The following is a 24,481-nucleotide window of genomic DNA, read 5'->3' on the forward strand; positions in this document are numbered from 1 at the left end:
TTAATATGTAACTGTATTAGTTTCCTCTGGAACATCAAAAACTAATATGACATATCAAATATCCATAGTTCTCTTATGACCTGCTGACTTTTTTGCCCTAATTCTTGAACTGGTTAATAATATGGGCTGTTAAGTCCCCATAAGAACTAGACTTCTTCATTCCCAAAACCTTATGGAGAGCATAGTTTGCTTACTTTATTCTAGGGAATATCTGTAGTCCCAGAACCTCTGTTGATAATTTCTATGCAGGAAAGATGTTGTCTCTGGGTTTAACCCCTCTCTGAAAATCCCTTTATGAGAAATATATATGTGGTTCTTAAACTTCTCACCATCCTGATCATCCTATTTTAGTTGCCCAGAAATAAACACAAAACTCAAATGCATTGACCAAGGCGACTCTGATATATTTCTCATGCATTTGCTATAGTTTTGATGGTTGGTAAATTGCACTACAGATTCATGTTGAGTTCAAATTATCATCCCAGTCAATGCTCTTCAACTTTGCCTAGATGTCTCTTGTAATAAAGTATTATCCTTCCCTTATATATTAATCCTAAGTATATCCAGTTCTGAGCTAGGCAAAACTTAATATTATGGATATATTATTGTATAACAACAATTAGTATATATTAATTTATATGGATCATAAGTACAGATTATAGAATAATTCACTGATATTTTGAATGTTAACTTCCACCAAAGAATCTAGTTTTGAGACAGAATTAAAAACAAACAAACAAAAAAAGTCCTTTGGAGGGAAACCTTTTTTGAAGTTATGTTTTAAGTTGTTCAATGAAAGGAATTCAAAGATATTCAGTTATAGAATTTAGAAAAATGGATAACTTGCTTAGGGCAGTTAGATAGTAGAGTGGATAGAGTTCTGGATCTGAATTCAGAAAAATTCACCAAACATTTACTAGCTATGTGCTGCTGAGCAAGTCCCTTAACTCTGTTTGCCTCAAATCATCATCTCAACTGAAGAAGGAAATGGCAAAACCATTCCAATATCTTTGCCAAAAAAACACCATATAGGGAAATGACTGAACAGTACAATAACTTGCTTAAGATTTGGGTGGCTTCCAAAAAAAACACCTTTGACTCAGAACTTGGGGTTTCTAGCTGGACACCTCCCTTCCCCCAAGAAATGAATCTATATTCCCAAGGATCAGCAGTAAGGGAGATAATACAGTGAATTTGGAAGTGTAACAGGTTAGAATTGAAAATCATACTTAAATGTTCACCTGGGCAAAGTAGACTGTTTATTTACTTGTCTCTATTTAACCTATCTTATAGTATTTCACAGCTTTTCATAAATGTCTGTACTGTGTGTTAAGAAATTGCCAAAGGCAGGACAATTTCAAGCTTTTATAGTTATCCTCTACCCTCAATCCCACTTGGGGTTTCTTCTTCTTTCCTTTTCTGATATATACCATAGCCCAAAGCTGTTGCTTCCATGATTGGCTTCTGACAACCCCAATGACTATAGCTTCAAACCTCCCTTCAGACCTCCCCAAAAATTTTAATCACTTGTTCATTAACTTTTCCCTTAGTTCACCTGAGGCAAAAGCAAGATTTTCATAAGATGCTTTTATTAGAAGCCCAGAGAGAGAAGGTAAAATATAATAATTTTGGAAACCTACTCTAAAATAATCTTAATTCAGTTCACTGGGGTGATATAACTTTCTGTGTTAACTTTTGTCCCTATTATATAGCTATTTGGTCACAAGTTGGCCAACTGCCATGTTTCCTCGGAGGATATACTATTCTCCACAATTCCCTCTTGGATCTCCAGTGGGATTTGAATATCCTTTCTACTTAAAAGGAAAATTGAGAAAAAGAAGTTCCAAATAAAACTGGGTTTTCAAGAGCTAGTTTTCATATTATAGTAAAGTGAACTTTTAGTAAAAATATCCTGGATCACCATAAGCACAGTATGGGGATGTAGGGTCAGTCCTATGATAATATTCATTGGAGGGGTTCAGGGAGGAGATGGCTGAGAGGAGCCACTATTTGGGCTGCTGAGATGGTAACCCCAGAAGTAACCAGGGAAAAATTAGGATTGTTTTCTGTTCAGTGGTCTTGTAACCTTCCCCCCCCCCCACCACATGCTTCCCTCTAGCATAATAAAATACCATGAATTCCTGTGTTCCAATCTCAGATTCTTTATTATATTCATAGATCCTACCCTGGGCAGAATCAGGTGGGGTAGTAAATAGTGATGGTCTGAAAGGGAGAAAAGATGACACAAGAGAAGCAGATTGAAGTACAGATAGTATGGCTCTAAACTGGAGAAGCAGAAGTGCTTTGAGCCAAGGAGAGCGAGGGGCTATGTGGTCAGGAGCAGAGTCAGTGACAGGACTGAATTGGGGACCATGATTTTATGCAAGGTCAGGACAGTGAGGCCGAGGTGATGATGTTCCCACCTTCCCCTCACTAGGAATTCTTGCAGCATCGAGCACTGGTCCAGTCCATGCCCCTACACTGACAATGACATGTGTTGTCTCTTCGAACATCCCAGGAGCCACAGCCATAGCCACAGGCACAGCCAGTAACTACAAACCCTACAAGAAGGCAGAAACATTATGAGATGCCAGGGAAAGGGACAACTCCTTTACTACCTTGGATCCCTCCTACCCTTTTTCATTAATGGTCAAACTGCAAGAGTAGATGGAAGAATGGGAGGGGAGACAGGGTAGGAAGAAGGGGCCAGATGAGGTGAGGAGTCTAGGAGAGAGGGTTTGAGAAAAGAAAAGAGTCTTCAAGAGATATGAGAGGAAGAAATGAAAGTAAGTGTCCCCCAGTATCAACCCCAAAGAAAAAATGGAGACAGGAGGTGAGAATATTAGAGGGAGAAAGATTGAAAAATCCAGGAGTCCTGTGGAGTGGAACAATTGGATTAGAGCAGAGGTGGGGAAGTCCGGGCCACAGGCCATGTAAAATCAATTAAATCATTTGCTAAGGTGATGATGAGCTGAAAGCTAATCTCCCAGTGCTTGAGTTCTATAACTTGATATTTTTGTATGCACGGGAAATGATTTTATAAATAATGTTATAAATATCCAAATGGCCTTTGGCAGAAAAAAAGGTTCCCCATCCCTGGGCTAAAGGAAGGGCTGGGGTAGGCTGGGAGGAGATATCTTGAAATAGGTTAGAGAGGATCTTTGGTTACTTACCTGCAGGGCAAGTGGCTAGGGTGCCTCCACTTTTCACACTTATACAAGAGAGAGTTCTCTTATTTCCAGTCTCTGAAAGGCAAGTAATGAGAAGATGGGATATTTCTTGTTTAATCCAACTCTATAAATCTCACTCATTCTTCTGTACCCCTCTTGTTCCCCCAGTTGGACACTGGATCTCAACCCCAGGGACACTCAAGGTTTTAGGTTATTCCCTGGGACCATCAGTAAGATTGTCCTGAACTGAAGGAGGAAGATTTGGGAATGGGGTTGGGGTTCTAGGATAAAGAGTTCAGGCTTCCACATTCCAATTCCCTCAAAGTCTATTACCTAATTTGGAAAAAGCTTCATTTACTTTCTTCTGCACAATTGCATCTAAGTCTTCCTTTGAGACGCAACCAGCATGGCCAGGGGACAGTAGTGCTAGAAGATGGATGAGAATGAGCAGGAAAAAGAAGAAAGATTTAATCTTGTTACAAGGCTGTGGCCTGTAGGGAGAAAAAATGCTGGTTAAAAGTGAAAAAGTTATTTCCTTATTTCCCTGAAAGCGTAACAGAGACTGGTAAACTAGGGAATAGATGGTCTTAATTCCAGAATGTCAGTCCTCCATGAAGGTGAATGGAGAAATATTATAGAATCATCCTAAGAAAAAGTTGGCTACAATCTGAAAGGTAGGGGGTTTATATATGTCCTGGGACTTTTCAGTTAGGTCCACCCTAGCTAAATTAAATACACATTGAGATAAGACAAGGTAATAATTCTCCCTTTTACTCCCCATTGATCCAAATGTTATTTCAAAAAGACGCCAGTGGCAGCTGTGATAAGCCATACCAGAGGCAAGACCAAAAAGTAAATATCCAGGGAGTGTCCAGAATCGTATTTCAAGGCAGGTTTCCCCACTTCTCATTTCCAAGGAATTCTCATTCAGCTTTGATAAACCACTGTGAGGCAAGAACACAGGTAATCATATGGGGAGTGTCTGGTTCTAGGAAAGGTAGTAGCCACCCTTGGTATACAGAGGACAAGAATGGGCACAAAGTTTCTGCCCTTTGACTTCATAATTTTTTCCTAATTAATATATTTGATAAATGGCTCCGTACACTTTCACACTTTTGACTCAAAAGAACCTTGTTTGTTTATTGGGCTCCAAGTTTCATGTTTTCAATCTTGAAACAATTTGCTATATTTTAGGATGCTTTGTGACCAAATAGCTGGGGAGTTTCATAGGAGGCAACAAGGTATATTTGGGGGAAGGGAGAAGGGATGTCATGCCAGTCAACCAATAACAAGGCATTTCTTCAGTTATTTTCAGTTGTGTCCAACTCTTCATGACCCATTTTGCATTTTCTAGGCAAAAATATTGGAATAATCTGCTACTTCCTTCTTCAGCTCAATTTATAGTGAGAAAACTGAGGTCATATGTTAATAAATGTCTGAGATCAGATTTTGAACTCTAATCACTGTGTCATCTAGCTGCCCAGAAAGCAGTTACCAGGTTCTTATGTTCCCCCAAATATAAAGCTGAAGATCTGTTCCTCAAATACACCTTCTTGCTTCCTATAAAACTCCCTGTTGCTTGGTTACAAGGCATCCTAAAATATGGCAAATTGTTCCAAAACCTGAAAGCAAAATCTGGAGCCCAATAAACAAACAAGAGTTTTTGAGTCAAAAGTATAAAGGTGTATAGAGCTATTTCTCAATCCTCTGTGTGTATATATACATACATACATACACACGCATATAATATGTATATCTAACATACATGTATTTATAATATGTAGATAATAAGGTATATGTGTACATACTCACAGATGTACTGTACATATGTAACACATGTATACATACTATTCACATATTACATGTACACATAACATTTATTATATACCCATATATGTAACGTGTGTATCACATGTATACATGCACATAGAGACAAGAAAGTGCCTCTGTGAGTACTATATGTATTTTGTACTGACACACATACGTATATGCATGTACATGCACATGCTTTCTTGCTCTGGTTTTCCATCAAATTAAATAACCTAGTCTCCCATTTTTAGCTACAAGCTATACAAACTATACTCCTGGTGCTAGCTGCTGCTATGTCTACTACATATCTATCACTCTCCTAGGTGTCCATACCAAAATTTCCCAGCAGGATACCTTTGAAGAATTTCTAAGCTCATGGTGGATGGTGTTATATAGTGACACCTGGAGATCCTGTCTGTGAATGCTCTTTAATGGGTGGGCTTTGAGACTGATATCCCAGGAGAGACAGAGAAGGCAAAACCAATACTTTACGATTTAGGGCAGGGGTCCTCAAAATTTTTAAATAGGGGGCCAGTTCACTGTCCCTCAGACTATTGGAGGGCCGGACTATAATAAAAACAAAAACTTTGTTTTGTGGGCCTTTAAATAAAGAAACTTCATAGCCCTGGGTGAGGGGGATAAATATCCTCAGCTGCCGCATCTGGTCTGCGGCCGTAATTTGAAGACCCCTGAATTTTAGGGGAATATGGCCTGTGTGAATTATCCACACCCTCCTGCCTCTGATAAAGGGGAAGACTAAGTAAGTAAACTATTAACCTCCTGGGTATGATTTTGGAGGTAAAAAGAGTGGCTCATTTGTGAGTGTATTATCAATTATTGCCAGGATCAATGGCAATCCTACTGTCCATCCCTGATAAATGTGTACCCCCTAGAGAGGAGAGGAAGAGGACTCTTTCAGGCTCCTCTGGAAGATCAGCTTGATGGATTCCTGTACCTGCACAAAGATTTGTTGTCATGCAGATTTCTGGGAGAAAGTAGCAGATTATCTTGTCACCTGATAGAAAACTTAAGGAAAATTTCCAGGAGGCACATGTAGCCACCAGTAACTGAAGAGTTCAGTGTATTATTGCCTTTCTTTTTTATTGTGAGGACCTCCTAACAGAAGAGTTTTTCTTTAATTGGTCTTGGTATGTCTCTCTGCTCCCGTCCAGAATTTCACTTGTATTGACGGATATTGGATCCTGACCGGGTTGGTTGTCTTTTCAACTTGTATTAGGGTGTAGAGGAGGGAAGTCAAGATCTCCTGAGCTTTCACTTCAGCAGGAATGACTAGCCCAATGCTCAGTATAATGAAGGACAGTCACTTTGGGGGAATAGTGGATGTCTTCGATGTCTGTCCTACCCAGACAGGGCTATTTAGATACTCTTGTGGTAAGCCTATGATAGTATATTGTTTTCATTTCTAGATGAAATAAATTGTTTTTGATTCTCCTTCCAGAAGAAAACTGAAAAGAAGGCATTGGTCAACTCAACTACAACATACCAGTCCTCCTGTGTTGTGGTCATTCTTTTATTAAGAGCACTCACATCAGGTACTGTGCAGGACAACAGAGTCCCCTGCCCTGTTTGGTTCTTTATAGTCAAAGGGTCAATCCCAAATTCCACTGGTCTTTCTGCTGGATTATTCTAGTGAGAAGTGATGGGCTGTAGGATTCCCATTTGCTCTCATTCTTGGCTTAGTACTATGACATCCTTTTCTTGGGATCCCATAGTAGATCCAGGATGGAAAGAAGAACAAAGAAGGAAGAAACAAAAGGAGGAAGGGAAGAACAAAGATGGAATATAAGCAATAGCCATGCCCACTGTATACAGACATACAAATGCTTTAGGACAAAAAGTGAGGTAGGTCATTCTTTTCAATGAACTAAAGTGGTCAAGTGTGTTAATAGATAGTCTGGTGATATATTTGTCATTTCTCTTCTGGCCAGAAACCTTGAGGGTCTTTCCCTCCCAGATTAATTAATTAAAAAAAAATTTTTGGGGGGGGGACTAGGTAAAAGAGGACATTCTTTGCCTCAATTGCTACCTAGCTTTAATCACCAAATGAGTGTAGTCTCAGTTGACCACCTGTTGAAGACCTTAGCTTAAAAAAACCAAGCTCTCCCATTGCATCCAGGGCCATCTCCAGTTATCCTGACCTACATCTGGCCACTGGATCCAGACGGCTCTGGAGAATATGAGGAAAATGTGTTCCATGCTGAAAAAGTTGTTTTTATTCTTGCATGTGTTGAATAGTTGGGATTTGCTACACCAGTTGTAGCAGAGGAAAGTCAAATATGAAGTCTGTCTTGCTCAGGGTTTAGGTTACAGCACTCAAATCTTTTAGGACAAATAACCCATTTTAAAGGGAAAAAAGAAGTTAAAGAAAACCAATAAAACTAATCAATACATTGAAAAAACCTGAAAACATGTGCGAAGTATCATATTAATGGACCTCTCTGACAGAGGGAGAATAAATGTTATATTTGACAAAGAACCTTGTGATGGACTAACAATACCTTTTTTGAATCTTAAATAATCCAGGTCTACAATCTGAAACTTTCATTTTTTATCAACCTCCTTGTTATCACAATATCAGGGAGATGTAATAATTCTAATATGAGATCCTTATGTGTTATTGGTTAGTTAAACTTTATTTACCTCCCCTAAGATGTTTCTGATTGGCTGTATGTTCTAATTGGCCTCCAAAAAAAAAAGAATATAAATTAAATATGTACACTAGAAGGTAAGGATTGCTTCTTATTCAGTATGGCTGCTCGTGTAATTTGAATTTCAGTCTGATGAATCCACTGGTAGGTGAATTTCTTACCAAGAGTTGGGATGAGAAATTTCCTAACAATTTGGTGTCAAAAGTAGGATTCCCCAGAAGAGAGGCTGATTCTATCCAGAACAATATATTAGTGTCCCAATTTTTCCACATCCCCTTCCAACATTTGTTATTTTGCCCTTTTATCATTTTAGTTAGTCTGATGGGGGTGAGATGATATCTCAAAGTTGTTTTGATTTGCATTTCTCTATAAGCATATATAGAGAACATCAATAATGATTTTGAACATTTCCCCCCATATAATTATAGCTTTAGTTTCTTCAACCAAAAACTGAATGTCCATATCCTTTGAACATTTATCAATTGGATAGTGACTTGTATTCTTAAAAATTTGTCAAAGTTCTCTTTACATTTGAGCTATTAGACCTTTATTTTAAAAACTGTCTATAATTTTTCCCTAATTTTCTATTTTCCTTCTAATCTTGCCTACATTATTATTTGTACAAAGCCTTTTGACTTTGATCTAATCAAAATTATTCACTTTATACCTCACAATGCTCTCTATCTGTTGTTTATTCATAAATTTTCTCCTATCCAAAAATCCAATAGATAATCTTTTTCATATTCTTCTGATATCACCCTTTAAATCTAGGTCATGTATATATTTTGACGTCATATTGGTAAATATAGGAAGGTAGTGTTTATCCTATAGTATAGAGACACTATACCTACTATCTGCCAAACTGCTTTCCAGTTTTCCCAACAATTTTCCCATAGTAAAAAACTTAAAGATTTAATACTATTCAAACATAAGGTTACTATAATAATTTTTATGGGTATTATATGTCTACTCTGTTTCACTTACCTACCTTTTCTATTTTTCAGCCAGTGTCAGTTTTGATAATTACTGCATCGTAGTACAGTTTAAGATCTAATATTTCTTTTAATTTTTTTACATTAATTCCTTTGACATTCTTGACCTTTTGTTCTTCCAAATGGATTTTGGTATCTTTTTTTTTTCTATCTCAATAAAATTTTTCATCCCATAAATTCCTCTCTATTAGGACACCTCTTTAATTACATACCATTAATCAAAACTCTTCCTAGTTTCCTGGCATTTTCTGCTATTCCCCAAGATTTGTCTTAGGACCCGTAGAAAGCAAGGGTTAAGTGTGTGAGCCTGGTCTATCAATGGGAGGGCTTCATTCTCTAGCCTATGTCTGGCCTGGGTACTAAGTCCTTGCATCCCACAGATTCTTTTTTCCCTTGATAAAGTGAGCAAAGCTTTCAGTCCCGGTTGATAAGAGTATATGTAGTCAGCTAGTGTCAGACTTGACACTAAAATAAATCCTCCAGCATCACAGAGGAGATCCTGAGGATTGGCTTTCCCTTAACTGTTCAAATATTTCTGAGCCTGATAGCTTTTCTTGCAGCTGGGAACCTTCTTGAAGTTCAATATAGTGCAGCCCTTGTGGATGGTGATTCTGATTTAGCCTGTGGTTATCCCCAGTCATCTGAAAATTTGAGTCAAACCCTTAGCCCTGGTTTCAGAATAACTGGGGAGTCTTCTATGAAGTGATACAAAGTGAAGTGAGCAGAGACAGGAAATTATTATAAAAGTACCACAGTATTGTAATGATGGTTAACTGTAAAACATCATTACAATGATCCAAGATGGTTCTGAAGGGTTCATCATGAAAAATGCTGTCCAACTCCAAAGAACTGACGGAATTGCAGTCAAGAAAACTTGAGGTCAAAATGGGTCTTAAATACTTACTAGCTATGTGATGCTGTGAAAGTCACTTAACCTTCAGTTTTCTTATCTACATAAACTGAACTGGAGAAGGAAATTGCAAACCAGTATCTTTGCCAAGAAAATCCCAAATGGGGTCAGGAAGAGTTAGACACACCTGAAAAAGCAACACCTAGCTTGTGTATTTGTAATTTATATTGCTAAGGTCAGGTCACTTCTTCCCTTCCCTATAGTTTCCCTTAATGTACTGGGTTTATTTTCCTCCCATTAAATATGAAATCCTTCAGAACAAGTATTGTCTTGCTTGTATTTTTATCTCCCGGGATGCAAATGCACAGTGTCTGGCACATAGTAAGTGTTTAATAAATGTTCTTGCATTCCTTCAAACATCAGAGAGCCAATGAATCTGAAATGGTTGCTATAGAAACAATTGAATGTAAATTTTATTTTATTTTTTTATAACAGCTATTTATCAAGAGGAAAACCTTTCCACCCAAACAGAAACAAAATCTGGTAAAGTCAAGAAAACTGGTAATTGCAGAAAAGAATTTTCCTGAAGGGCCTTCACACAAAAGTGTAATAACATCACAGAGTGATCATGTTAACACAATTTTTCTTTTTACTGCTTCACTGGAAGATTATAGAATAGAATGAATACAAGTGTAGCATGGTTTTGGGGAGAGCAGCCCTTTTGCAGACAAGGGAAAAGGTTTCCAGAGCCTACCTATGAAAACTTTGAGGAATTTTAGAACTGAAGAACAATATAAATCCCCCTTTTTGAAAGGGGAAGGATTGTTAATTTCAAGGAGAATTTTGGCAGAAAGCAGTCATTTAGTCCCACTGGGGACTAAAATTTGGGTGTTTTAAAATGGTTTGAACTTTCCCGTTTCATATCACAGCTTATTCAATCCCCTAAGAAGGAAGTTAGGCTGAAATGGACTGGATTGAGCTCTGTGAAAATCCAATAAAGTACTTTATCTCCCCACTTTGCCAACATTTACAGTTATCCCTTCCACATCTCAATTTTCCCATATGTTTTGGGTCAGCCTAAGAAATTAAATAGGATTTTGGGGGGAAGCCACAGTTGACATGTAAAGGCCAGCAGAGGACACAGACAAGAAAAAAGTATTTCGACTTTGAGCTACATATAACCTGACCAAATAATTAACCTAAATTATATAATAAGGTATTAAAAACACTCCCTAAAAGAAAAAGAAAAAATTCAGACTTCTCTAGTACGAAAGAAGAGCCAAAACAGTTTACATGAATTTTACAAATCATGGGGTACTGTATCCCTAACCCCTACAATGTGGAAAGGATCTAACTGTTTTGATTTATTTGCTTGGATAAAATCTTCCAAAAGGTGAATTAAAGTAGACATTGACAGTGTGGGGACAGGGCTGGGTCCCGGTGAATTTTGCTGCAATCTCCAATGTTTTCTCCCTGTGACTACTCAGTGCAACAAGAACAAAGATTGTAGAGCAGGTCCATCTAGTGGGAGGAAAGAGGTATGCTATGGACACGCCCATATTCCAAAGTAAGGAGCAGGGAAGAAAGAAAATACCTTTTCTTTTCATTCATTTTCAGTTTTCATCTGAAACTTTTAGACTCAATAACTCCACCAGTAGATTTCTACCTGACCAGGAATTATGGACCATTTAAGATTATTTCTTTCATTCTTAGCTCTGTTGGCTTAAATAGAATAAATGGGTTATAGGGATGCTGAAGAAAGAATCCCTTGCATTTTGGAAAGATGCTCATACTTAGCAGGCTGATTACAGAAAAGCTTGGAAAGACTTACGTGATCTGATGCTAAGTGGAGTAAGCAGAACCAAAACATCATATACAGGAACAGCAAGATTATGTGAAAATCAATTATGATAGACTTAGCTCTTCTCATCTATTCCGTGATCCAGGACAATTGCAATAGATTTGGAATGGAAAATGCCATCTGCATTCAGAGAGAAAACTATGGAGACTTGAATGTAGATTAAAGCATAGTATTTTCACCGATTTTTTAGGGGGGCATTGTTTGATTTTTCTTTCCTTTGCTTTTTTTTTGGCATAATATAACAAATATGGAAATGTATTTAGAAATTTTGTACATGTTTAACCTATATCAGATTGCTTACTGTCTTGGGGAGAGGGGAATGCAGGGAAGGGAGGGAGAAAAAAATTTGAAATACAAAATTTTACAGAAATGAATGTTGAAAACTCTCTTTACATGTATTTGGAAAAATAAACTACTATTAAGTAAATAAATAAACTTCCTTCTAGCTGAAAAAAAAAAGATGTACATCCTAGAAAAGACTCAAAAATATTGAGATTGATTGGAGTCACAGAAGATTCATCATTCCCATCTCAGGTTCTCTACTAGGTTTATGCTTGATGAATGTAATGGAAACTTGAATTACTTGAATTAGGGTGATATGTATGTATGGTTGTGTGTGCTCACCTTGCTCAAATTATTTAAGTTAAATAGGTAGATGATGTGATTTAATTGCCATGGCAATGTACAAGTAGCTATAAGGTAGGCTGGAGCCAGATTGAGAAGCACTTTTAAATGCCAAGTAGATGAGTTTTTATTTTACCATATCTGCAGTAGAGAGGCCCTAGAGCTTCTTGAACAAGGGAACAACACAATTTGGCAGCTGTGCAGAGGGTAGATTAGAAACTCTCTCCTAGTGACTTTCAACAATTCAATTAAAGTTTCAATTTCTACACTGCTAATTTTAAAAAAAAATTCCTTCCACTGATGTAGATCTGCAAAGTAATATTAAAAAGTTACTTGTGAGGTTATGTGACTTGTTCATTGTACGTGTCAGAGACAGGTCTTGAAGCTAGGTTTTCATGATTCATAGGTCAGTCTCCTATCTAGGCTGTCTCTCATTCTTAAATGTAGGGTTGATAAAACTTGGAAGGTTATTTTGAGGATGAATAAGATAATGACACTGATGAAGAACTTTGAGTTCTTCTAAGAAAGGCATAATTTTAAACAGGAAGCATTTCCTATTTGAATATAATAATTTTAAAAAGAAGAAAATATTCAGAGCTGCCCTTTCTAACCAAAGAATCTAATTACCCTTTTACTTTGCAAACAGTCATGAAGTTAGCCTTTGCTGTGAAGCAAATTGCCACTTGGCTCCTATAAATAGGAAGTGCAGGGGAAAGGCTGCAACTCTGGGTCTTTTCCAAGCTGGAAAGCCCTCTTCACAACCTGAACTTGTCACTCCAAAGACAGTGACTTTCTGAACCACAGGAGCTAACTGAGGGAGGACAAATGACTGAAGAAATGAGACCTCTTTCATTTCACAGCTAGCAATCCTCTTGATCAGATCCTAGGGATAACCAGATAGACTTGCAAAGCTACTCCCACCAAACTTGAATTAGATTACTTCATCCCTCCCACTGGGGTAAGAGGGAAAGGAGAAAGGGCAGAAATTGATGTATTTATAGGGAAACTTGTTCCAGCAAATTTTCTTATGGCATCATATTAGAAAACAAAAGAAAACAAAAGTGGGGCCAAAGCTAATGTCTAGGCAGGTACTGCTCTATTGCAAGTAACTAATTATGCTAAAATTAGCTGGCAGAGCAGCTTAATTGAAACAGTCTTGGGTGCTTCACACTGAAATGGCATTCAATTAATGAGGTTATTTGGTGGCCAGTGCATCCCTACTCAGAATTTCGACATTATAAGATAGAGAATGAGAAATGCCATGGCAGCTGGTTTCCTTTTTTAGGGAATCTATAGTCTAGAAACACTGCAGTTGTCTGCCTTGTGCCAGTAGAAAGTCAAAAATGGTCATGATACTTTGGGACTTAGAAGCATTTATTGATGTGTAAATATAGACCTCTTAAAGATGTGTGTCCAGGTATTCAAAATGAACTGATTTGAAGTAAGGAAAATGATTTTTCTCTCAAAGAGCACTGAAATAATTATAGAATTAGATGATTTTTTTTCTTTAAAATTTTTAAGTTTTGTGCATATTTAACCTATATTGATTGCTTGTTGTCTTGGAGAGGGGGAAGGAGAGAAGAGAGGAAGAAAAATGTGGATCTCAAGTTTTGCAAAGGTGAATGTTGAAAACTATCTTTTCATGTACTTGGAAAAATAAAATACTATTTAAAAATAAAATTAAGTTTTAAATTCTGAATTTAACAAATACCACTTAAAATGAACATTTCCATATGCAAAGTAGAAAAATGAAACTGTGGCTATTACACATAGACTACTTTTTTTTTTTAAAAAAAAGCATAATAAATTAAATGTGTATGTTTCAAAGGTATCCTGCTTAATAAACATTATCACTCTGTGATTAATCTTTTTTTCTTATTTTATTAGATCCCATTTCTGAAGGAGGTTTATGAAGGGCATGATTGAGTGATGTGACTATTCCCAGCCCCAAAGGCATCTGCTCATTATCCAGCTTTGGCTGGTTCCCTCCCAAGTGGGTTCCTAGATTTCTGTTTACAAGCTACAGCTTAAGCTAGGACATGTCCCTTGTCTTTGTCCTTGTCTTTTCCTTCAACAAAGTTGGGTGACCTGGTTTACAAGAAGGACTCCTGATTGAAGTGGTTTGTCTAGCTAAGATTGCTAGAGGTAGCTGGGTCTCATAAAGAACTTTATGTTTATTACTACTAATTGCCCTTACATTTACTGCTACTAATTACTAGTAATCCCTCTACTAATCCTTAAATGTCAGAGAGGAGCATAATCAACTTTTATCCCTGATATAACACATAAGTCCACAAATAAAGCACAATATTAACTGAATTTAAAGATGAATCCAGGAATATGCAAAAGATGAATAAGTATAAAAAATTATACTTTGATAGTCATTTTTTCTCATTCACTAATTTTTTTAATCTTTGAAGTAAAAAGACATGACTATAACACATGAAACAAACCCAAATATTAACCCATTTCTTTTCTTCCATTTTATTGTCAAAAATGGTTTTAAACTGACAGCAATTAAATATGAAACCACCACAAGTTATTTTCAATTATGAAACACATTTGAAAAGCAATCCTTTGGCAAAGATATTTCTATACTTGGTTTATTTTTTATTTCCAAATGTTTTGTATTCAAATGTCATGCAAGTTTTGCTGGCTTTAGGACTTTATTCACAAAATTTCTCCATAAATGCCACACTGGTCTTGGCAGACTCTCCTTTAATCCAGGCCAAATGAAGAGTCCAATTTTTAAATAATGGGCATTATGCTTCCAGACAAAATCTAATTTTGTGTCCCACCGAGGTGGGCAATGAAATCTTATTTTGTTTTTACTATCAGATACAGATAACTGAAGTATTCAATTCATAATTACTTCTGTAAACAAAAATGAAGCCCCCTTGTACTTTTTCTTTTACTCATTAAAAAAATAATCCTTATGTTTCATTATCCTTTTGATGTTGATTAAAAGAATAATCTGATAAAGGATCTGTTTTTCAATCACTCTATGTACTCCCTTCTCCAAGAGCAAAAAGCAAATCCTTTCTGACTTTAAGGAGTACTGAGGAATTTGTCATTCTCCTACGTCAGAACCTATCTAGACTGACCACTGCATTTAGAGCTTCAGTAGTTTTCTGCACCCAGATTAATAATTTGTGATGATAAATTGAGCCATATTTTTGTCTCAATTCTAACCTAATTCGTAGTCTAATGGTCATCATCTCAGACAAACTAAGGCCTGGGAAAGGCTAATGTCACGCACTATATCCTGGGCCATTGCCATTCATCTGGACTTTTGTTTTGCTACATGATTTCAATAATTGGAGGCTGATTGCAATGCAACAACAGCTCTGCTCCTTTTAAGCTCAATTCAGGCAAAAGTCAAGACATCACCCTCATGATGTCATTGGTCCTCTGAGAACAAAGGACACAAAACAACATCAGCTGAGTAAAACATAAAGGAGCTTGCTTTCTTCTGAAGTACACAGCCTTCAAGAATACGTGCATCTTTGAGGTAAAGGTACCAATTCAGCATCTTTATTTTTTTAAGTAAAAAGGGAATTATTTATTAAAACAATAAAAAATAAAGATAAACCAGTATTTCTAGATACTTTCTGATTAAACAATTAAAACAAGAATTTTGGAAATATAAACATAGAGGAACAATTTACTACTTATCTCACTAATTGTTGATCATCCCTTTCCTTATCATTTATCCTTGCAACTCTCTAAATCAAATATCCCAATCTAGAGGTCCTTAACCTTTTTCATTCCTTAGACCCCATTAGGGTTTTCTTGGCAAAGTTATTCAACTAACTGTCATTTCCTCCTCCAGTGGATCACCTTTTGTCAAAATTCTCCATTATGACTTCTCCATCTTGGGTAACCTGCATGGCAGTTTTATTGAGTTACACAAATCCCCCTACCATTAACAACACAATGATCCAGCACAACATAGCATTTTCACTCTTTTTTTGTTGTTTGCTTGCATTTTGTTTTCTTTCTCTTTTTTTTCCTTTTTGATCTGATTTTTCTTATGCAGCATGATAATTGTAGAAATATGTATAGAAAATTGCATATTTTAAACATATATTAGACTTGCCATCTAGGGGAGGGAGTGGGAGAAAGGGGGGGGGAAATTTGGAACACAAAGTTTTGCAAGGGTAAATGTCATAAAATTATCCATGCATATGTTTTAAAAATAAAAGCTTTAATAAAAAGAATTTTTAAAAGACAGTGATCCAGGAGGGGTCTGGTACACAATAGATGTTATATAAATGTTTATTTACTTCACTTTCCCTATAACTATCATGAAGTCAAGTGATTTCTGCATCATCTGAAATTACCATATCTTTCCATCTTAATCTAGCACATGTGATCCATGAAAACTGGGACACTGAAAAATCAGAGCAAATATAGCACCAAAAGTTGCCCAGATCCAGGGATGTGCATGGACTCTGGCCAAAATCTATAGAGGTTGGGTGCTTATCTCATTAAAGGAATAAGGAAAGAAAGTTAGGAGTGCTGATGGAGGCAAGATGGTGGAGAAAAAGCAGGGATTCACCTAAGCTCTCCCCTAAACTATTCCAAACACCTTAAAAATCTTTAAGAACCCACACATAGAGTAAAGCAATTTTCTAGCCAAAAAAACCTTAAAAGTTTGACAGGAAAGTTTTGTCACAAAGGGGTGGGTGAGAGTCGAATACAATTCCGTGCAGCCAGAACCCAGCAAACCAGAAGCAAGCTTTGGTAGTGAATGAATCAGCAGCTATATCCAAAGGTGTCAGTCCATAGATTATAAAGGGGTTGAACAACTGACCAGAAAGAGATTACAGGGGTATCTTTGCTGGCCCTGAGGGCAGGACTCTGTTACTTGTCCCATACTCAGATACAGGTGTATGGATACATACATACACTTGTATGTATGTACAGCCAGAAAGAAACAGTTCAAATGCTAAGGACCACAGTCAGGATTGCCTAGGATTTTGCAGCTTCTACATTAAAGAATTGGAGGGCCTGGAATAAGATATTCCAAAATGCAAAGGAGCTTGAATTACAATTTAGAATCAATCACCCAGCAAACAGCATAATCTTTCACAGGAAAAGATGGATATATAATGAAATAGGGGACTGTTAAACTTTCAATAAAGTAAATAAACCTTTGGTTATTTTGCTTAGAAAAAAATCTGACAATCTAAGTGATATGGATGAATATTTTAAAAAATTTAAATTTTTCAGTTTAACAGAGGAGGAAATAAAATACTTAACCCCATTTTAGGAAAAGAAATTAAACAAGCCATCAATGAACTCCCTAAAGGGAAAAAACCTCTAGGGTCAGATGGATTTACAAGTGAATTCTACCAAACATTTAAAGTACAATTAATTTCAGTACTGTATAAATTATTTGGGAAAATCTTTTTATGATACAAATATGGTGCTAATCTCTATATCAGGAAGAGTCAAAACAGAAAAAAATTATAAACCAATTTCCTTAATGAATATTAATGTGAAAAATTTTAGATAAAATATTAGCAAAAAGTTTACAGCTATTTTTCATCAGGATAATACTCTATGTCCAAATGGGATTTATACCAGGAATGGAAGGCCAGTTTAATATTAGGAAAAGTATTATCATAATTGACCATATCAGTAACAAAATGAACAGAAATCAAAAGGTTATCTCAATAAATAAAAAAGCTTTTTGCAAAATACAGCATTCATTCCTACTAAAAATACTAGAGAGTATAGGAATAAATGGAGTTTTTCTTAAAATGATAATGGCATCTATCTAAGCAAGCAATATCTGAAATGGGGATAAGCTAGTAGTATTCCCAATAAGGTCAGAGGTGAAAGAAGGAGGCCTATTATCACCATTTTTAATCAATATTGTACTAGAAATGTTAGTGTTAGCAATAAAAGAAAAAGAAGGAATTTGAATAGGCAATAATAAAAGCATCATTCTTTGCAGATGATATAATGGTATATTTACAGAATCCTTGAGAATCAACTTAAAATCTATTTTGAATAATTCACAACTTTAGCAAAGTTGCAAGATATAAAATAAACCCACATAAATCATCATTATTTCTACATATTACCAACAAAGTCCAGCAGCAAGAGAGAGAAAGAAAATTTTCATTTAAAATAATAGCATTCAATAAAAAAATATTGGGGGATCTACCTGCCAAAACAAACCCAGAACTATATGAAGACAATTACAAAACATTTTTTCAAACAAATAAACAACTGGAAAAATATCAGTTGCACATTGTAGACAGAGCTAATATAATAAAAATAGCAATTCTACTGAAATTAATTTACTTCTTAAGGGATGTACTGATCAAACTATGAGAAATTATTTTATGGAGCTAGGAAAAAATGACAAAATTCTTTTGGAAGAACAAAAGGTCAAGAATATCAAAGGAATTAATGAGTGAAAAATTAAAAAGAAGACCTAAAACTATATTATAAAGTAGCAGTCATCAAAACCAATTGGTACTGTCAAGAAATAGAGTGGTGGATCAGTAGAATAAGTTAGATACACAAGACACAGTAGTCAATGACTATAGTAATGTGCTATTTAATAAACTCAAAGATTCTAATTTCTGGGATGAGAACTCACTATTTAGCAGAAACTGCTGGAAAAACTAAAAAATAGCATGGCAGAAACTGAGCATAGACCATTATCTCACATCATATGACAAGATAATGTTGGAATGGGTACGTGATTTAGACTTAAAGGATGATACCATAATCAAATTAGGAGAGCAAGGAATAGTTTATCTGTCAGATCTTTTGAGAAGGGAGAAATGTATGACCAAACAAAAAGCAGAGAACATTAAGAAATTCAAAATGGATAATTTTGATTATATTAAATTAAAAAGGTTTTTCACAAACAAAATCAATGCAGTCAAGATTAGAAGAAAGCAGAAATCTGGGAAACAAGTTTTACAGCTAATGTTTTAGAAAAGGGTCTTATTTCTAAAAATATCTAAACAAATTTAATTTATAAGAATACAAATCATTCCTCAATTGATAGTCAAATTATACAAACAGACAATTTTCAGATAAAGAAATTAAAGCCATATTTAGTCATATGAAAAAAGTTTTAAATCACTATTGATTAGAGAAATGCATATTAAGTCATCTCTGTGGTACCACTTTACACTTTTTCCCCCCTTTCTCATGTTTTTCCTCTTTTCTTATGATTTTTTTTTTGCACAGCATGATGAAGATGGAAATATGTTTAGAATAAGTGCACATGCTTAACCTGTATTGGATTGCTTGCTGTCTTGAGGAAGGAGGAGGAGAAGAGAGGGGGAAAAAATTGGAAATCAAGGTTTTGCAAAGATGAATGTTAAAAACTATCTTTGTATGTATTTAGAAAAAATAAATACTATTAAAGTAAAAAAAAAAAGAGAGAGAGAGAGAGAGACACACAAAGAGAGAACTAAGTCAAATTTATAAGAATATAAGTCAATCCACAATTGATAAGTGGTCAAAGGATATGAACCGGGAGTTTTCAAATGAAGAAATTAAAGTTATCTGTGGTCATATGAAAAAATGTTCTGAATCACTATTGATTAGAGAAATACAATTTCTTTTCCTAAAATTGGGTTAAGTATTTTATTTCCTCCTCTGTTAATCTGGGTAATTTATATTTTTTGTAAATTTTCACCCATTTCACTTAAGATTGTCAGATTTATTGTCATACAGTTGGGCAAAATACCTTCTAATTTCTGTTTTAATTTCCCATTCAATGATAATGACTTCACCCATTTTATTTTTGATACTGGTAATTTTTTTTTTCTTTTTGAATCAAATTCATCAAAGATTTGCCTATTTTATTATTTTCCCCATAAGATCAGCTTGAATCAGTTCAATAGTTTTCTTTCAATTGTATTAATTTTTCCTTTGAATTTCAGAATATAATTTGATATTTAATTGGGGATTTTTAATTTGTTCTTTTTCTAGCTTTTTTAGTTGCATGCTCAATTCATCCTTCTCCTTTCTCTATTTCATCCATATAAGCATTTAGAGATATGAAATTTCCCTTAAGAACTGAGAGAATGCTGAAAATGTTTTTAAATGTAATTGGGGGAAAATAAAATAACATGTTAAAATTTTAAAAAAGAAAAATTGGTAGCATGTTGTGAAGAAATTTAAATTTAAAAAGTAATCTGCTCAGGGGTGTGGCAATATAAAAATAACTTGGTAAGGAGCGGGGTGTAAGTCAGGAGAGTTATCATGAAGTAGTCAGTAGTTCAGCTGAGTCTTTTGAAAGGAACTATAGGTTCTCCCAATTAAGAAAAGAAGCTATTAACTAAATGAGTTCATAGTGAAGGAGTCAATGCTTATTAGATGACTAAATTCAAGAGCACCTTCTGATAGAATGCCCTTCTGAGCAACTTGTTTTCAGCAAAATTGCATAAAACAAAGGAATGTGATAATTTATCTTTCTGAGACAGGGATAAATCTGAAGTAGATGCCCAACTATGGTTGTCCAACTCTCTTTAGAACTTTAAAAACAGATGCAAAAATGCATTTGACTTGATGTTTGCTATGTATATTTTTCAAAACTCTAGACATTATAAGCAAGTAAGATCTCCAATTGTTTGATTTAAAAATGAAATATCTGTGTTATTAAAGAAGGAATTGGTAATTAGAGCCAGGGGCTAAATATGATAGAAGACATCTTTCATATCCTTGGCAAGAAGACAGCCTTTGATTGCTTTGCTTCTTTCCAGAAGAAAGACAGACAGACTACAAAGACAAAGAAAGAGATAAACAGACACAGATGGGGACAAAGATAAATAGAGATAGAGAAGACAGACAGAAATAGGAAGAGGGAGAGACGGAAGGATGGACAAAAAGAGACAAGGAAAGACAGAGAAAGACAGAGACAGAGACACAGAGAAAGAAAGAGAAGACAGAAATAGAGAGGTAGAGAGAGGTGGAGGAGACAGAGGAGAAGAGGGAGGGAGAGACAGAAAGACTGAGACTAAGAGTCAGACAGATAAAAACAGAAAAAGAAAGAGAGAGTAGACAGAGAGAGAAACAAACAGAAACAGACAAACAGGAGAGGGAAAAGCAGAGAAAAAGAAAGGAAGAGAAAAAGAGGAGGGGGAGAGAAAAGAGGAGGTAGAGGAGAGGAGGGGGAGAAAGGAGAAGAAAGAAAGAGAGGGTGAGGGAAGGAAGAAGGAGAAGGAGGGATGGAGGAGAGGAGTAAGGGAGGGAAGAAGAGGAAAAGGGAGGAGAGGGAGAGAGGGAAAGAGAAGGAAAGGGAGAAAGAGAGGGGGAAGAAGAAGGGGAAGGAGGAGAGAAGAAGTGGGAAAGGAGAGAGAAGGAAGAAAGTGAAGGAGGAGGAGGAGGGAGAGGGGGAAGGGTAAGGAAAAGGAAAAGGGGAGAAGAGGAGGAGGAAGAAAGGGAGGAGGGTAAACAAGTAGCTAATTTACAATTTCAGTATCTCTCTGCATTCATGATCGGTGGGCAGCAACAATGTTGTTTCATCCTTCATAATTGAAACCAAATCAGAGGCATAATTTAGGTTGGTAAATTCAGAGAATTAAAATACTAGACTGACATCTCCATTTACAAATCTTCTAAGAAAGGGACTTCTTTAAATAAAAAAAGATTTTTGATCTTAAAAGATCAAAATTTATGGGATATAGAATGCTCCTTTTTGAAGCTGCTCAATAAAAATACCTCAGGGTGGGGTCCTAGCCCAGTTGAATGTAAACTGAAACAATCATAAATATACACGTCTAGGAAATTTTCCTCTATTCTAAGATTCTTCTTTCCTACCCTCTTAATAGTCTCACTCCCTATATCCTATTAAAATTCACTAGAGTCTGATAACCAGTCATTTACATTTGATGATTAATTGACCAATGACACTTTAACTGAAATTCGTTCTCACTCAACGATGTATTTGTGTTTTAAGCCTTTTATCTCTAATTGAAGAATGAAAACTGTTTTCTCTAGCTGAAAGAATTTCAGACATCATAAAACAACCGAGAAGGCTTAGTTTGAGGGTCGAGGCAAATCTTGGGGGAGCCCTGAAGTCATAGGAAATCTACTCAGAAACCTTTTAAACAAACCTGACATTCCTTTTAGAAAAACTTGAGGATAGAAGGAGGACATAGTCTGTGGTCTATTCAAAATGTGTAGATCTGATAAGATGATTGAAGGTGCTGGTGGGTTACACCTGAAGCTTGCTCATGGGATAAGGAATAGATACTCTATTTTCCTATTTCGTATGGAATAGCTCCTTCAGGGTAGACATGATTGTATTTATATTTATTTTTTTTTTCCTATCTTCAGCCTTAGCACAATGACTGAGACATTGTAGATTCTTAATAATTTTTTGTTGATAGGTTGGTTTCTTCCAGGGCCTTGGGTCCTATCTCACCCTAACTCCCAGATTTACCTATGAATATGTATTTTTTTTCTTCATGCTTTCCCTTTTTCCAATTTCCTGTTTTTTCCCCTTTCTTTGTTTCCAGGATTTTTTCTTCCACAGAAGAACACATATGGGAGTTAGGAAACTTGGGTTCTATTTTTAACTCTCTAAGTAGATATGATGTGATTTAGGAGAGCAATTTCTGGTTCCAAATGATATGTTTGGGATTTAGCACTGAATGATGAGATTTAGGCTCCAAATGGTGGAGTTCAGTCATATGGAGAATTCACAATGGCCATTCTCTGGCAAAAGATAATTTTATTAGGAGAGAAGGTTATAGACAACAGGAATGGTAAATATGAAATGGAGTTGGGAAAGCACCGAGTTAGCAAAGAAAGGGGTTTTGACAATTAATGATGGAAAAGACAAGTTCCCTAGTGGATCTCACAATTAACCAGGAGAAAGGGAACATTCCATGAAGTTGGAGTATGCTGGCAGGCTAAATCCTAAAAGGGATTTAACACCCTAAAAGAAAAGACACCAGGAGGTATGGTGGAGGGGAAAGGCAGAGAGTCATGTGGATTATATCCCCAAAAGGGAATCAGCAAAAAAGACATGAGCCAAGGACACATTTATTTTTTTTTTTGTATTCTTACAAATTTATTATTTTTTTTTATTTAATAGCCTTTTATTTACAGGATATATGCATGGGTAACTTTACAGCATTAACAATTGCCAAACCTCTTGTTCCAATTTTTTACCTCTTACCCCCCCACCCCCCTCCCCTAGATGGCAGGATGATCAGTAGATATTAAATATATTAAAATATAAATTAGATACACAATAAATATACATGACCAAAACGTTATTTTGCTGTACAAAAAGAATCAGACTCTGAAATATTGTACAATTAGCTTGTGAAGGAAATTAAAAATGCAGGTGGGCATAAATATGGGGATTGGGAATTCAATGTAATGGTTTTTAGTCATCCAAGGACACATTTATAAGGGAAGTTTAACCTCAGGGGTTTGATGAAACTCAGGTTTCTGACTAGAAATAGCAAGGTGGGGCTAGCCCATGACCTCTACAGAAGTCTTTAAGGTTGAAATGATTCCCATCAGTGCCCTTCCTTGCTTGCCTTAAGGAGTCATTCCAAAAATACTTCAGTCTTTTTCTGACAACCTCATCTACTTACTCAGGATCTCATCAGAAGGGTGAACTTGGGAGAATGACTTAACTTACCTGGCTACCTCTCACTTTTTCAACCTGAAAAATGAAGGGTTTGAACAAGATTTCATAGATTTTATAATGAAAATACTAAGACAGAGAGATTGTCACTTGCCCACAATCACATAGCCAGGAAGTGTCTATATTTGAACCCACATCTTTTTCACTCTAATTCTAGCATTCTGTCCTCTACTACATCAACAAGCTGTCGTAAGTCCAGCACTAGATAATTTTGGCAAGTTATTTGTCCTTTCTCAGATTTGAATTCCTCTTCTGTAAAATGAGCAAGTTAGAATGGATGACATAAAAGGGCTTTTCCCATTATAAATCTCTATGATTCAATAAATTATCCAAGATAATAAGATTTTGGAAGGTTGGACAAATAGGGTTAGAAAGGTACCAGATTGTGGAAAGTGACATTTATCATATTACTCCCCTCCATTGACTTTGTTCATGTAATGGCTAGAATGTTCTCTTTCCCTCTCTTTGCTTATTGAATTTCTACCTATTCTTTAAAGCCCCATTCAAATGTCACAGCCTTAAGGTTGCCTTCCCTAATGTTCTGTTGGGAAAGATCTGTCCCCTCCAACTTCACATTATTTTATCTTTTAAATTCATTTTTTATTATTATAATTATGTGTATAAGAATGCATAAGAATCGGCTATTTCTGTGTTTTATCCATTATTATACTAAATTCCAAAAGTTGGGACAGAATTTTATCTAAACTTTGTGCTCCCTCCCAGAATACTGCTCTACTGCATATAGAAAGTGCTTAATAATTATTTCTTGTGTTGTATTCTTCTAAAAAATCCTACTGTGATACCTCTTTAAGGCATGGAAGTGACCTGAAATGAATAGGCAGGTAACATAATAGATAAA

At 35.8% G+C, this 24,481-nt stretch overlaps 1 pseudogene; it reads right to left on the minus strand.

Annotated features, from left to right (window-relative positions):
- Positions 1-2,378: 2,378 nt before the first annotated feature.
- LOC100927589 lies at positions 2,379-5,356 on the minus strand (annotated as a pseudogene).
- Between the last annotated feature and the right edge of the window lie 19,125 nt (positions 5,357-24,481).

This window comes from Sarcophilus harrisii, chromosome 3 (genome assembly GCF_902635505.1).
Source record: "Sarcophilus harrisii chromosome 3, mSarHar1.11, whole genome shotgun sequence".
Taxonomy (NCBI): Eukaryota; Metazoa; Chordata; class Mammalia; order Dasyuromorphia; family Dasyuridae; genus Sarcophilus; species Sarcophilus harrisii.